Genomic DNA, 12,031 nt, shown 5'->3' with positions numbered 1-12,031 from the left:
TGAGCCTTAACAACCCTTTTTGTTGGAGCTCCAATGGACTATATCTATCCTCTGCTACACTAAACAACTGTAAACAAACTCACCATAAGCAAATCCTATCTAACTCATGAAAAAGACCAACTTAACAACCTGTAATTCGAATTGCATGTGCAAATGAAAAGCTCAAAGTGCTGAAATGAAATGGAAACAACACTACAGCAGAGGGGATCTATGGCTCTCAGGTTGGGCCCTAACCTGAGAGCTATAGTCTCCTTAAGAAAACTCAAAACTAGATCACAAACTGCCTTCTTTATTCATAATCTGATGTCATGCCAAATTGGCTTACAAAAAGGAACGAAAACTGAACTGTGCTCCAAAATTACAATAGCAATACGAGAGTTTCAACAACCTATCCAAGGCTAAGGCCTCTACACTTATACAAAAACGATGATCCAACAAGTGTCCTTGATTTTAGGAGCTCGGCTGTCCAACTAGAGTTTAACTGCTGATCCTGTAGGACGGTCATAACTGTTGTTCCTGTAGAGCAGTTTATAACTGTTGTTCCTGTAGAACAGCTGGCTGCTTCTAAGCTCGGAGGGGAGATGGATTGGAGCTCGGAGTTCTTGGTGGGAATCACGAGGAATGTCCCAAGACCGTGGACATCCTCTCCTAAAAACCAGCAGTGCCACCTCATTGTCTCTTTATCTCCTTTTTCGTTGTCTCTTGCTCCCTTTTAATGCCAAAACCTGGAATCATAATGCATTAGTCACGTAGATAAAGTGCCTACCCTTCTTCCTACAAACAACATGAATAAACTAAGAAATGCATGCATAAGCAATAAAAAATGAATGGTTTGAGCAAGTAGAATAGGCCAAAATGAGCCCAAATTGTACCAAAATTGGGGCTCATCATCACCCCCCAGCTGAACCATTTGCTCATCCTTGAGCAATTTTGCCCCGACTCCTTGTCCTTGGCCGAGAGCTGGGGCCCAGAACCTGCTCCTTCTTCTCTACTTTTGGGGCCTCTGTTTTCTCTGCCTCAGGTGGAGACGAGGGTGGTGCTTCTTCCCCCTTTTTCATTTCCTTGAGCCGGGCTTCAGAAGGCGACTGGCCTATTTTTCGCGTCCAGGAAGTGACTTTTGGGCTTCCCTTCTCAGGGGTGGCCTGTGTTTTAGAGGGAGTTCTTGTACTGGGTGAAGTAGGGATGTCTCCTGAAGTGGGTTGGCTGCTGGGTGGAGGCTGTGACTTGTCTGTTTTCATTCTCTGACTCCTCCTTGCTTCGGACGGTAGAGGGATCTCCCTCTCTCTCTTTTCTTTGGGTTTTGCCGGTGTGCTGAGGGCAGCCAGTACCGCTGCCGCCTCCTTTTCGAGGATGCTAGCCTTCTCTTTCTTGTGCTTTGCTCTCTCAGAGCTCCTTGTAGAGGGTCCCTCCTCCTTTGGTTTCGGGCTTCCTGCAGAAGACCCTTCCTTGACCGGTTTTGGGCTCCCTGTAGGAGCATCTTCCTTAGCTCTTGGGCTTCCTGTAGGAGCCTTTTCTTTTAGCACGTCTGGGCTTCCTGCAAGAGCTTTTCCTTTTTCTTTCGGGCTTCCTGTAGAAGCTTTTTCCTTTAGCAGTTTTGGGCTTCCTGTAGAAGCCTTTTCTTGAATTTTTGGGCTTCCTGTAGAAGCCTTTGTCTTTGTTTCCAGACTTCCTGTAGAAGTCTGTTCTTTAGTGATTTTCGGGCTTCCTGTAGAAGACCCTACTTTGTCCACTTTCGGCCCTCCTGTAGAAGACTCTTTCTTTACGCTCTGTGGGTCTCTTGTAGAAGATCCCTTCTCTGTTTTTGAGCCTCCTGTAGAAGCCTTCGTCTGCTTTCCTGTAGGCGTTGTTCTGGGGCTTCCTGTAGAAGCCTGCGTTTGTTTCCCTGTAGATGCAACTGTCACCACCTTTTCTTGCTTGGCTGCATGGATTTTGCTTTTGGCTTTGACTGCAGGAGCTGACGAGGTGCTTGGGCTGACAGGGACCACCTCCGCTTTGTCCATTCTGCTCTTCATCCTCTGTTCTCTTGCTATCAAAACAAGTGTGTCACCCTCCTCTTCGTCTTCCTTTTCTTCTTGCTTCCTCTTTTGTTCCTTCCTCTGCACCGTGGCAGGGGTCTTCTGACCTGGTTCCCTCTTTTCTTTGGCCACTGCCTCTTTGTCTTCACTGCTGGAGGAGCCACTATCTTCGACCAGCATTTTGATGTCCCCATCTCGTGTTAGATTTCTAAATGACTCCCAGGAGAGGGGAACTTTATAGGAGTGCAGTGCATCCTCTACAAGCAACTTGATCAGCCCATGGTGTGCCACCTGATCTGGGACGCCACCCTTCAGCTTCGTAGCACATTCCATTAAAGATTGCAACAGGAAATAAGGAATGCTTAATTTCTTTTCTACAGGAAGCTCACTTCGGTGCCTTAACTCGTTCAGCAATCGGAAATGGTACCCGTAGACGATGCTATAGCGCCCCTCACATGTAATATATTTCATAATCTGCAAGCTGACCTCGTTCCAAGGTGATGTCAAACTATTCCTTCGTACTCCATTCTTATCTTCAGAGAATTCTTCCTCAGGTGGAAAGAATTCCTTCTTCGCTTGCTGGCTCTGTTTTCGTTCTTCTTTATCCCACGGGAGACCCATAGGAAGCTCAGTGATTCTACTGATGGACTGCGGGGTTATCTTGAGGCTTAGGCCTCTGAAATTGACTGTGGCCAGCACCTTGGATTTTGGCCTCAGGGCCTGCAAGAATTCCTCGGCCACTTCCTCATCGTACCCCTGCAACTTATCACAAAAAGACATCCACTGTGCTTGTGTAAAGAGCTCCACCACTGCCTGATTTCTCCTCAATGTGGTTGAATCAGTGGGCTCTCGTCTGATAAACCCACCAGGCATGATGAGCACGGTGGTTTTGACCACAGGTGGTAAATATAAAGGGAATTCGGTCTTATAGACAGAGCATGCAATGAATTCACAAAACCACAGTCTAATTATACCTCTATCCTGTAGAAGCGATAGTATGGGCACGGCAATCCAATATCTTTTATGACCAGACTGTGAATAATGACCTTGCCACCTTTGAAAACCAATTGCGGAAGGAGTTTCAGGGTTACCTCTTTTCCGCCACCTTTTTTACGTGAAGACTTCACCTTCCTGTAGAGACTGCTTTCCTGTAGATACTGCTTCCTGTAGGACTGTGTTCCTGTAGAAACTGTTCCTGTAGGAGCAGTGCGCAGACTTCGGGGGGAGCTATAGTTGGACAGCGGTCGAGAGGTGCCTTACCAGTGTTCAGGTAGCCGAGAGCTTGGCGTATCAACATGCAGAGGTAATCAGAGGAGCTACTCAAGTTTTGAAGTGAGGTTGATGGATATACACGCTTAATCGAGCCGATTAGATTTTGAATCGATGCAGCTCGTGGCGCGGGGGTGAGCTGTCCCCGCCGGACCGTTGGGTGACGTCACCCATCATCCGCCTGCACATTCGCTTGCTGCCGCATTCATTCCCACAGATCTGCCGCCGCCCTTTTTGGTTAAACTCGTTTCACGGTTGACGGGACTAATCTTCACGTGCGTGCTACGTGTGTCTTTTGTCGTGGCTGCCACCTCATCATCTGACTATCCTTTCACTAGTCGATGTGGCCAGTCAACTGGCCTTACGGCCGCTCAACCATTCACCTTTATGCCATGCAAAACAAATCAAAGTAATATCCATGCAATTTGATGGAGAGAAGGATTAGAACACTTACCTGCGCGCGGCTGCACATGATTTCCAGTTTGTGGACGATGGATTTACCTGCTGCACGCGGCTTACACAGACCCAGAGGCACATGGCTACCGGTTGCTGACGCTGGAGTGGATGGTTTCGCGTTCATGCGCCCGTGTTTTATCTCGGATGGCGGTGCTGTGGGCGGTATTCACTCGAGCAGGTTGAACTGTTACAGGATCCCCGCGAGGGGTCTTGTCACAGTCCTTTCTCCTTGGGTACATGCTGCATGCTGGCGGTTCTGGCTTCTCGATCACGATCCCAGCGCTTCTGATGCATAACGTGGATGTGGTATGGCTCTCGGTGCTTGTTTTTTCTTTGACAGATGTTTTTTCACGAGAACTCATTGCTTTGTTGTGCTGCTGCAGGGATCCTGGTTGCATGGCGACGAGGATGGTGGAGCAAGATAATAGCAATGTTCAGGGGTGCCATCAGTGGCATGCATGCGTTCAATCCACTCCTCAGTCGCTAGATCTTCACTTGAAACACATTTCGGCCGTCGCAACCTTCTACAGGAATTTTCCTGTAGAACACAGAGCTTCCTGTAGAAATTTTGCACTTTCCTGTAGAAGATCCGCGTCTTCCTGTAGGAAGACTGTCTGTTCCTGTAGAAAACTGTATCTTCCTGTAGAAGATCCAAATCATGATAAAAATTGCACATACCTTGAAAAGCATTGTTATTCTTGGAGGAGGTGTTGATGACATCCTTTGATAGCATGATGAAGGCCCCTGGCTTGGAGTGGAGAGGCTTCTTCTCCTCCATAGAACATCTGCATGCAAAACTTTTATTGTGCTTATTGTTTTTTTCTCTCTTTTTTTTTTTTTGAAAAGATAGCAGGGGCACCCCAAAGAGGTTTTCACCCTTGCTACCTGCCCTGAGCGCCTCAAAGAGGTTTTCACTCAAGGATCCTTTTTTTTTAACTTTCTTCTTTTTTTTGAAAGACAATAGGAGCGCCTCAATGAGGTTTTCACCCCTACTGCCTGCCTTGGGCGCCTCAGAGAGGTTTTCACCCAAGGATCTTTATTTTTTCTCTCTTTTTTCTCTTTTTTTTTTTTTTTTTTTTTTTTTCTCTTCAGGGTATGCCCAAAGTGGAGGCAGAACCCTTCTCTATGACCAAAACAGATTTCTCCATAGTGCTGATAAACTCTTGTCTTGAGAGAGGTCTTCTGTAGATCTTCAATCGGTGCCCATTGACAAGCATGGGAATGGCTTCCTCATCAATGGTTCGAATGAGGACAGATCCATTGTCATGGCACTGTTCCACTACATATGGTCCTAGCCATCTGGTTCTCAACTTACCCTTGAAATCTTTGAATCTGGAGTCATACAACAAAGTCCAATCTCCCGGCTGGAACTGCTTGTCATGGAGATGTTGATCATGCCACACCTTTCTCTGAAGTTGAACCACTTCTGAGTGAAGGAGGGCCTGCATGCGGTGCTCATCCAGTCCATTCAGCTGCAATAACCTTTCTTGCTGTGCATGGCTGAGATCTAGGTCCAGCTGAGCTGCCATCCTCAAAGTGTTATACTCAAACTCAATGGACAGCAAAGCTTTCTTCCCATAGACCAGCTCATAAGGTGTGAAGCCGGTGGTGGTCTTCCAGGTGGTGTTGTAAGCCCATGTGGCCTCAACCAGGCGATCTGCCCAGTCCTTTCTGCTGCTGCTCACCACTTTGGTCAAGATCCCTTCTAATGCTCTATTGGTGACTTCCACCTGCCCATTTGCTTGAGGGTGATAGGGGGTGGAAGTCCTGTGCTTGATCTTGTGATGAGCTAGAAGATCTTCAATCAAGTTGGATGTGAACTGGCTCCCCTAATCGGTCACCAGCTCTCTTGGGTAGCCAAACTTGTAGAAGATGTTCTCTCTTAAGAACTCGACCACCTTCTCTTCTGTTGCTGCTTTGATTGCTTTAGTCTCTGCCCACTTTGTCAAGTAGTCAGTACACACAATGATGTAGGACCTCTGCCTCGAAGAGGGATTGATTGGACCCACAAAGTCCATGCCCCACTTCTCAAATGGCTCAAGAGTCACTTGAGGTTGGAGAGGCATCTCATCCCTTTGGGTTGGTTTCCCCATCCTTTGGCATTGGTCACACTGGCTGACATATCTTCTGACATCTTGATGAAGTGTGGGCCAATAGTAGCCTGCCTGCAGGATCTTGAAGGCAGTTCTCTTTGCTGCAAAATGTCCTCCACAAGGCCCATCATGACAGGTGAGGAGGATGTCAAAGACTTCCTCTTCCCTTACACAACGCCTTAAGATCTGATCAGGGCCAAGCTTGAACAGGTTGCCCCCGATCCAAGTGAATGAGGCACTTTTTCTGATGATTTTGCTCTTCTCTTTTGAAGAGAGGTGCGGAGGGAACTGAGCTGAAACAAGGTAGTTTGCTATATCAGCAAACCATGGAGAGAGTACTGAGATAGCAAACAGATGCTCATCAGGCATCTGGTTATCCACCGTCCCATCTTCACCTGCAGACAAATCCAATCTAGATAAAAAGTCAGCAACAACATTCTCTCTACCTGGTTTATCAACAATGGTTAGATCAAACTGCTGCAATAAAAGTAACCATCTAATAATACGAGCATTCACATCTGGTTTATTCATCAAATATCTAATAGCAGCATGGTCAGTATGTACAAATGTTTGATACCCGGTAATGTAATGACGGAACTTGTTTAGTGCATGGACTACAGCTAAGAACTCTTTCTCGGTTACAGTGTAATTCAGCTCTGCTTTGGACAAGTTTTTGCTGACAAAGTAAATGGCATATGGAAGTTTTTGCTCAACTTGTCCTAAGGCTGCACCTATGGCTTTGTTCGAGGCATCAGTGTGGATGTGGAAAGGTAGGGCCCAGTTTGGACCTCTCAAGATTGGTGCTGACACCAACTTGTCCTTTAACTCATTCAAACTCCTCTGACAATCGTCAGTCCACTTAAACTCCACATCTTTTGCCAACAGACCAAACAATGGTGAGGCTAACTTGCTGAAGTCCTTAATGAATCTCCGGTAGTATCCTGCTAATCCCAGGAAACTCCGGACATCCCTTACTTTTTGAGGAGGTGGAACCCTCTTGATGAGAGCAATTTTGTTAGGATCCACCTGCAATCCTTGGGAAGAAATGGTATGGCCTAGCACAGTCCCTTCAGTCATTAGGAATTCACATTTTTCAGGGCTGAGGGACAAGTTCATCTTGGTGCATTTGGCTAGGACTTTTCCCAGGTTGGACAATGCTTCCTGGAAGTTGGTCCCATAAGGAGTAAAGTCATCCATGTATATTTCCACTGCATCATGGACCAACTCCGAGAAGATGCTCAAGACAGCTCTCTGAAAAGTAGCAGGAGCATTGCATAGCCCAAAGGGAAGGACTCGGTAGGCAAAGGTACCCCAAGGACAAGTGAAGGTGGTCTTATCTTGGTCTTCCGGGCTGATTTGGATTTGATTGTACCCGCTAAACCCATCCAGGAAAGAGAAGAACTTCTTTCCTGCCAGTCCATCCAACACTTGATCTATGAAAGGTAGAGGGAATGGTCTTTTTTGGTAGCTTTGTTCAGCTCACGGTAATCTACACAGATCCTCCACTTCCCATTCTTCTTGGGAACCAACACTAGAGGGGACACCCATTCACTATCTGAGATGGGGTAGATGAATCCGGCATCCAACAGTTTCTGCAATCCTTCCTTGACAATGTCCTTAAGGGCTGGATTCATTCTCCTCTGGGGTTGCCTAACTGGTTTACAATCCTCTTTGATGTATATATGATGGGTACAGACCGAGGGATGGACTCCTTTCATCTCCTTATAGCTCCAGGCAAAAGCATCTAAGTGGCTGGCCAATAGGCTACACAACTCCTTCTCCTGGGAAGGAGATAGGGAGGAGCTGATCTTTAATGCTCTCTCAGGGCCGAACTCCACACTCTTAACTCTGGGAGTGACAGGGTTGGTTGTACAAAGATCCACTAAGGTGCTAGCTTGGGCATCCTCCACCAACTTCTCTAAAGATAGTGCACTGGAAGGTGGATTCTGGATCAGGGTCTCAATCAAATCATCCTCGGTTGGGGGATTTCTTCTAGTGGTATCTAGGGTACACAGAGGTGCTAAATACACCTCGTCTTCTTCTCCTTCCTCCAACCAGAGTGGTAAATCATGCTCTAAAGAAGGTTGGGCAGGAGGGTATAGGACTAGTTGCTTGGACATGGGACCATTTTTGATGGTCATGTTTCCTGCCCGACAACTTATGTAAGCATCTGCAGTAGCTAACCAAGGCCTTCCCAAGATGAGAGGATATCCAGTAAGCTTGGCCTTTGGTTGCAGAACCAGGAAGTCTGCAGGGTATTCCCAAGAATCGATAGAGACCAAGACATCCTCCACAATCCCTTCGGGAGTCACAGTGGAGCGATCTGCTAATTGCAGTACTGTCGAGGTCTTCCTCAAGGAATCCTGAAGATTGAGTTTAAGCATGGTATCCCTGGTCATCACATTGATGGCCGCCCCCAGATCAATCAAGGTGTGGGGGATAATGGTGCCATTGATGTGAACATCTACTACAGGACTTCCAGGATCTAGGTACTTTGGGCAGATGACTTGTCCTAGCATAAGGTCAGACAGTTGTCCTATGACATTGATAGTTGAGGCATCTTTCTTCCGTCTGCTTGGGTGTTTGAAACACTTCTCCTTAACCAGCTTGTTATATATTGGCACATCCTTGATGGCTTGGAGAAGTGGGATTTTTACACACAACTGCTTGAGCTCACCCAAAAGCTCATCTTCTTCTGGGTTAGGTTGTGTGGTGGCTGTTAGTCTCTCAGGAAAGGGTGGAATAGGCTTTGGTTCACTCTCCTGATGGTTTTCCTCATCCTCTGGGGGAGGAGGTTGGCGATCTGGAAGAGTCTTTCCAGATCTAAGATTGATCTCCTGGATCTCCACAGCATAGGTAGGGCATGAGGTCTCCCCAGTATATACCTGCTGAGCTTGTCTATTGTTGGGGTTCGGGTTCGGTTGAGCAGGCATTTGAGGTTGCCTTGGAGGAGCAGGAGGTAATGGTTGTGGCTGAACTGGAGGTGGAGGCAGAATGGCGGGAGGAGTGTTGTACTGGGGCCTCCACCCCGACTGAGGTGCACTCCACTGAGGCTGTGACTGGGCATGTGAGTGATATGAGTGAGTAGTGGGTTGAGTAGGATACTGAGGTGGATAAGACCATGGAGGAGGCATGGACCAAGAAGGATGAGCAGGGGGACCCCAGGAAGGCATAGGAGTCGATTGGTTGGGGTTGTAATAGGCTTGTGGTGCCCCTTGCATTCCCTGCTGATAGGGTCTAGATCCTTGTGGTCTCCTTTGGTTGATGAAGTAGAGAGGTTCAGTGGGGGCTTCAGTCCCTTGGTACATGGCTTTAAACCCAGGTAAGGTGGGACACTGATTGGTAGGATGGTCCTCCTCACAAACAAAACACACTTCAACCGAATGCAATGGGCATTCGTTCTTAGGATGTCTTCTTGTGCACCTAGGGCAGAAGACAGCCAGGGCTCTCTCAGCTTCTTCTTTCTTCTGCTGGATCCTGAATGTGTCCAGCTGCATGGCAATGGTCTGTCTCACCTCACTCTTAAGATCTTCTAATTGGTTTGTAAACTCATGTTTGGAGAAAGGGACACCAGTGGAGAGGAGATTTCCTCTACCTCGTTTCCTAGCTGCCCTAGAATGATTTCTAAACACAGTTTTGATGTCCTCATAAGGCAGTTGGTAAATGTCCCCCCCAGCTAACATGTGAAGGGTATCTAAGAGTTCTTCAGGTACTCCTCGGAGCAGAACCAACTTAAGGGATTCAGGGTCAAGTGTGCACCTGGCCCGCTTGTAACTAAGTTGGAACCTTTCCTCATAATCCTCTAAAGACTCATCGTTTCCCATGGTCATCCGAAAGATTTCCCCTTTCGTTTCCTTGGACCTACAATAATCCCGGTACTTGGTGTTGAAGGCTTGCTGCATCTGAGCCCATGTGGTGATACTATTCCCAGGCAAACCCATGAACCAGCGTAATGCTGCATCCTTGAGAGTGGAAGGGAAAAGTTTTAGCTTTTGTTCATCTTCAGTATAGTCATAGGTTCTACAGAGGACAGCAAACTCAAATAGGAAGGTATCAGGATCCTCAGTGGTCAGTCCATGGAAGTGAGGCAAAGCAGAGGGGTTAATGTTTTTCATTTTCATCTCTCCATTGGTCTCTCGGACGGGGAAAGCTCCTTCTATTCTCTCATCTTCTCTATTGTCAGCCATAGCTTCGGATGGAGTGGTCTCTAACTCTTCTTCTTCTATAGGATTTTGGTATGTCTCGGGATGTTCACCTATAGTTTCCTCTGGATCACTGTCGCCACCGAAGAGTGAAGGGTGACTAAGTGATGTGGTGGGGGTGTTAGGTAGGAATTTGCCTAATCTATCTCGGTTCCTACGAGGCATGAAATGGAAAGGACTTTTCTTTTTTTTGAGTGCTTTTGCTTTTTCTTTGGTACCTGCAAAACTGAAACAAAGTGATCTACAACTAACTATATTGCTCAAATGAAATTGCAGAATTAGAAAGCTAATCTAGGAAAGCGAGAAATACTAGTCTATGAAAGCAGGAAATGCTAATCTATGAAAGCAGGAAATACTAAGCTATGAAAGCAGGAAATACTAAGCTATGAAAGCAGGAAATGCTAATCTATGAAAGCAGGAAATACTAAGCTACTTTTGCAGAATGGAAATGAAATAAACTACTGAGCAGAAGTAAGAGTACGAAAGTAGAAGAAAAGCAACAATTACTAATACTCTGACGCTTCCCCAGCAACGGCACCAAAAAGATGGTGAGCTCCAGTATTGTAGCAATAATGCTACAACTCCTGGGGCTTCCTGTCTCTCATTTTATCAACCCGGTAGTTCGTACAAACTTGGAAGCGACGGTGCTGTATGCACAAGTACTAGCTCTTGTCGCAGCTGTCACTTGGTCAGCTGGCACAAGTCCGCTAGGGCTCAAGCCAACTTCTATAGGCTCACAGAAGAAGCTTTATCAATGATGGATGAAAGCTAGCTCAAAGGAGACTAATCTACTTGACAAAAATGAACTGAAAGCAAATCAAAGCATGTGAACCTAGGAAACCCTAATTTAACTAGTCTAACCTCTATAATGCAAAGAATGTGAAGGAAACTTCTACCAATGCTGCTGTTACCTCTAATAAGTGAAAATGCATGGATCTAAGCTGCTTGCATCATAAAAGACATGTTTTTGTATTTTTCCTTTAAGTGTGTGGAATGATTGTGATTGTGTGCTAATTAGGGTTTGGTTGTGCAGATGGAATGGAGAAGGAAGGAGAACGTGGGACAGGTTGGGAAGGCTAGGAGAGGTCCCTAGGGATCCTTATCATCCATCCACAGAGGTTCCTCGCATTCAGAAGCTCGGCAACCGAGTGAGTGGCCTCCTACAGGAAGTCTGCAGGGGATCCTACAGGATACTCTGGTTTCTACAGGATGTCTACAAACGGCTACAGGATGACCTACCGTGAGTGTTTGGCGTGATGGAGGAGTGATGAAATGGTAGGGGGAGATGTGTAAGGTAGGAATGAGGCTGGTGATGGCTGTAGAAGTGGAGGAATAGGATAGGAAGTGAATGTAGGGAGTAGGTTGGAAGATAGAGGGCTAGGTCAACAAAAGGCTAGGAAATGAAGTTACGTGAGGAGTGGAAGACTTTGGGAGATAACAGAGCGGGGTAAAGGTCGAGGAGATGTGTTGCATGCGTGATCAAGATGGAGAATGAAGTAATGGACGAGAGAGGGCAGTGCAAATGGAACAAATGCTTGTGACTGTTACCAAACCGAAAATGCATTAACCTAAACTACCTTTGCTTGTAAATTCAATGAAAAGCAATCCAAAACGTGAAGGAGAATGTGCATGAAGCTGTGGTAAAGGAGTGTGGTGCAGGTGTGAATGACAAGGAAGCATCTAACATAACATGACTGTGTTTGCAGCAATCATGAAATAAAGAAATGCGTGTTTTTGGTGGTTAGTCATGGACTGCACCCCAATCCCAAATGAGACGGCAGTGAGCCTTAACAACCCTTTTTGTTGGAGCTCCAATGGACTATATCTATCCTCTGCTACACTAAACAACTGTAAACAAACTCACCATAAGCAAATCCTATCTAACTCATGAAAAAGACCAACTTAACAACCTGTAATTCGAATTGCATGTGCAAATGAAAAGCTCAAAGTGCTGAAATGAAATGGAAACAACACTACAGCAGAGGGGATCTATGGC

The sequence above is a fragment of the Pinus tabuliformis genome, chromosome 9, assembly GCF_031772625.1.
Source record: "Pinus tabuliformis cultivar Carrire ecotype Pingquan chromosome 9, CPIR1, whole genome shotgun sequence".
NCBI lineage: Eukaryota > Viridiplantae > Streptophyta > Pinopsida > Pinales > Pinaceae > Pinus > Pinus tabuliformis.
The sequence above is the reverse complement of the archived record's forward strand: the minus strand, read 5'-3'. Positions refer to the sequence as shown.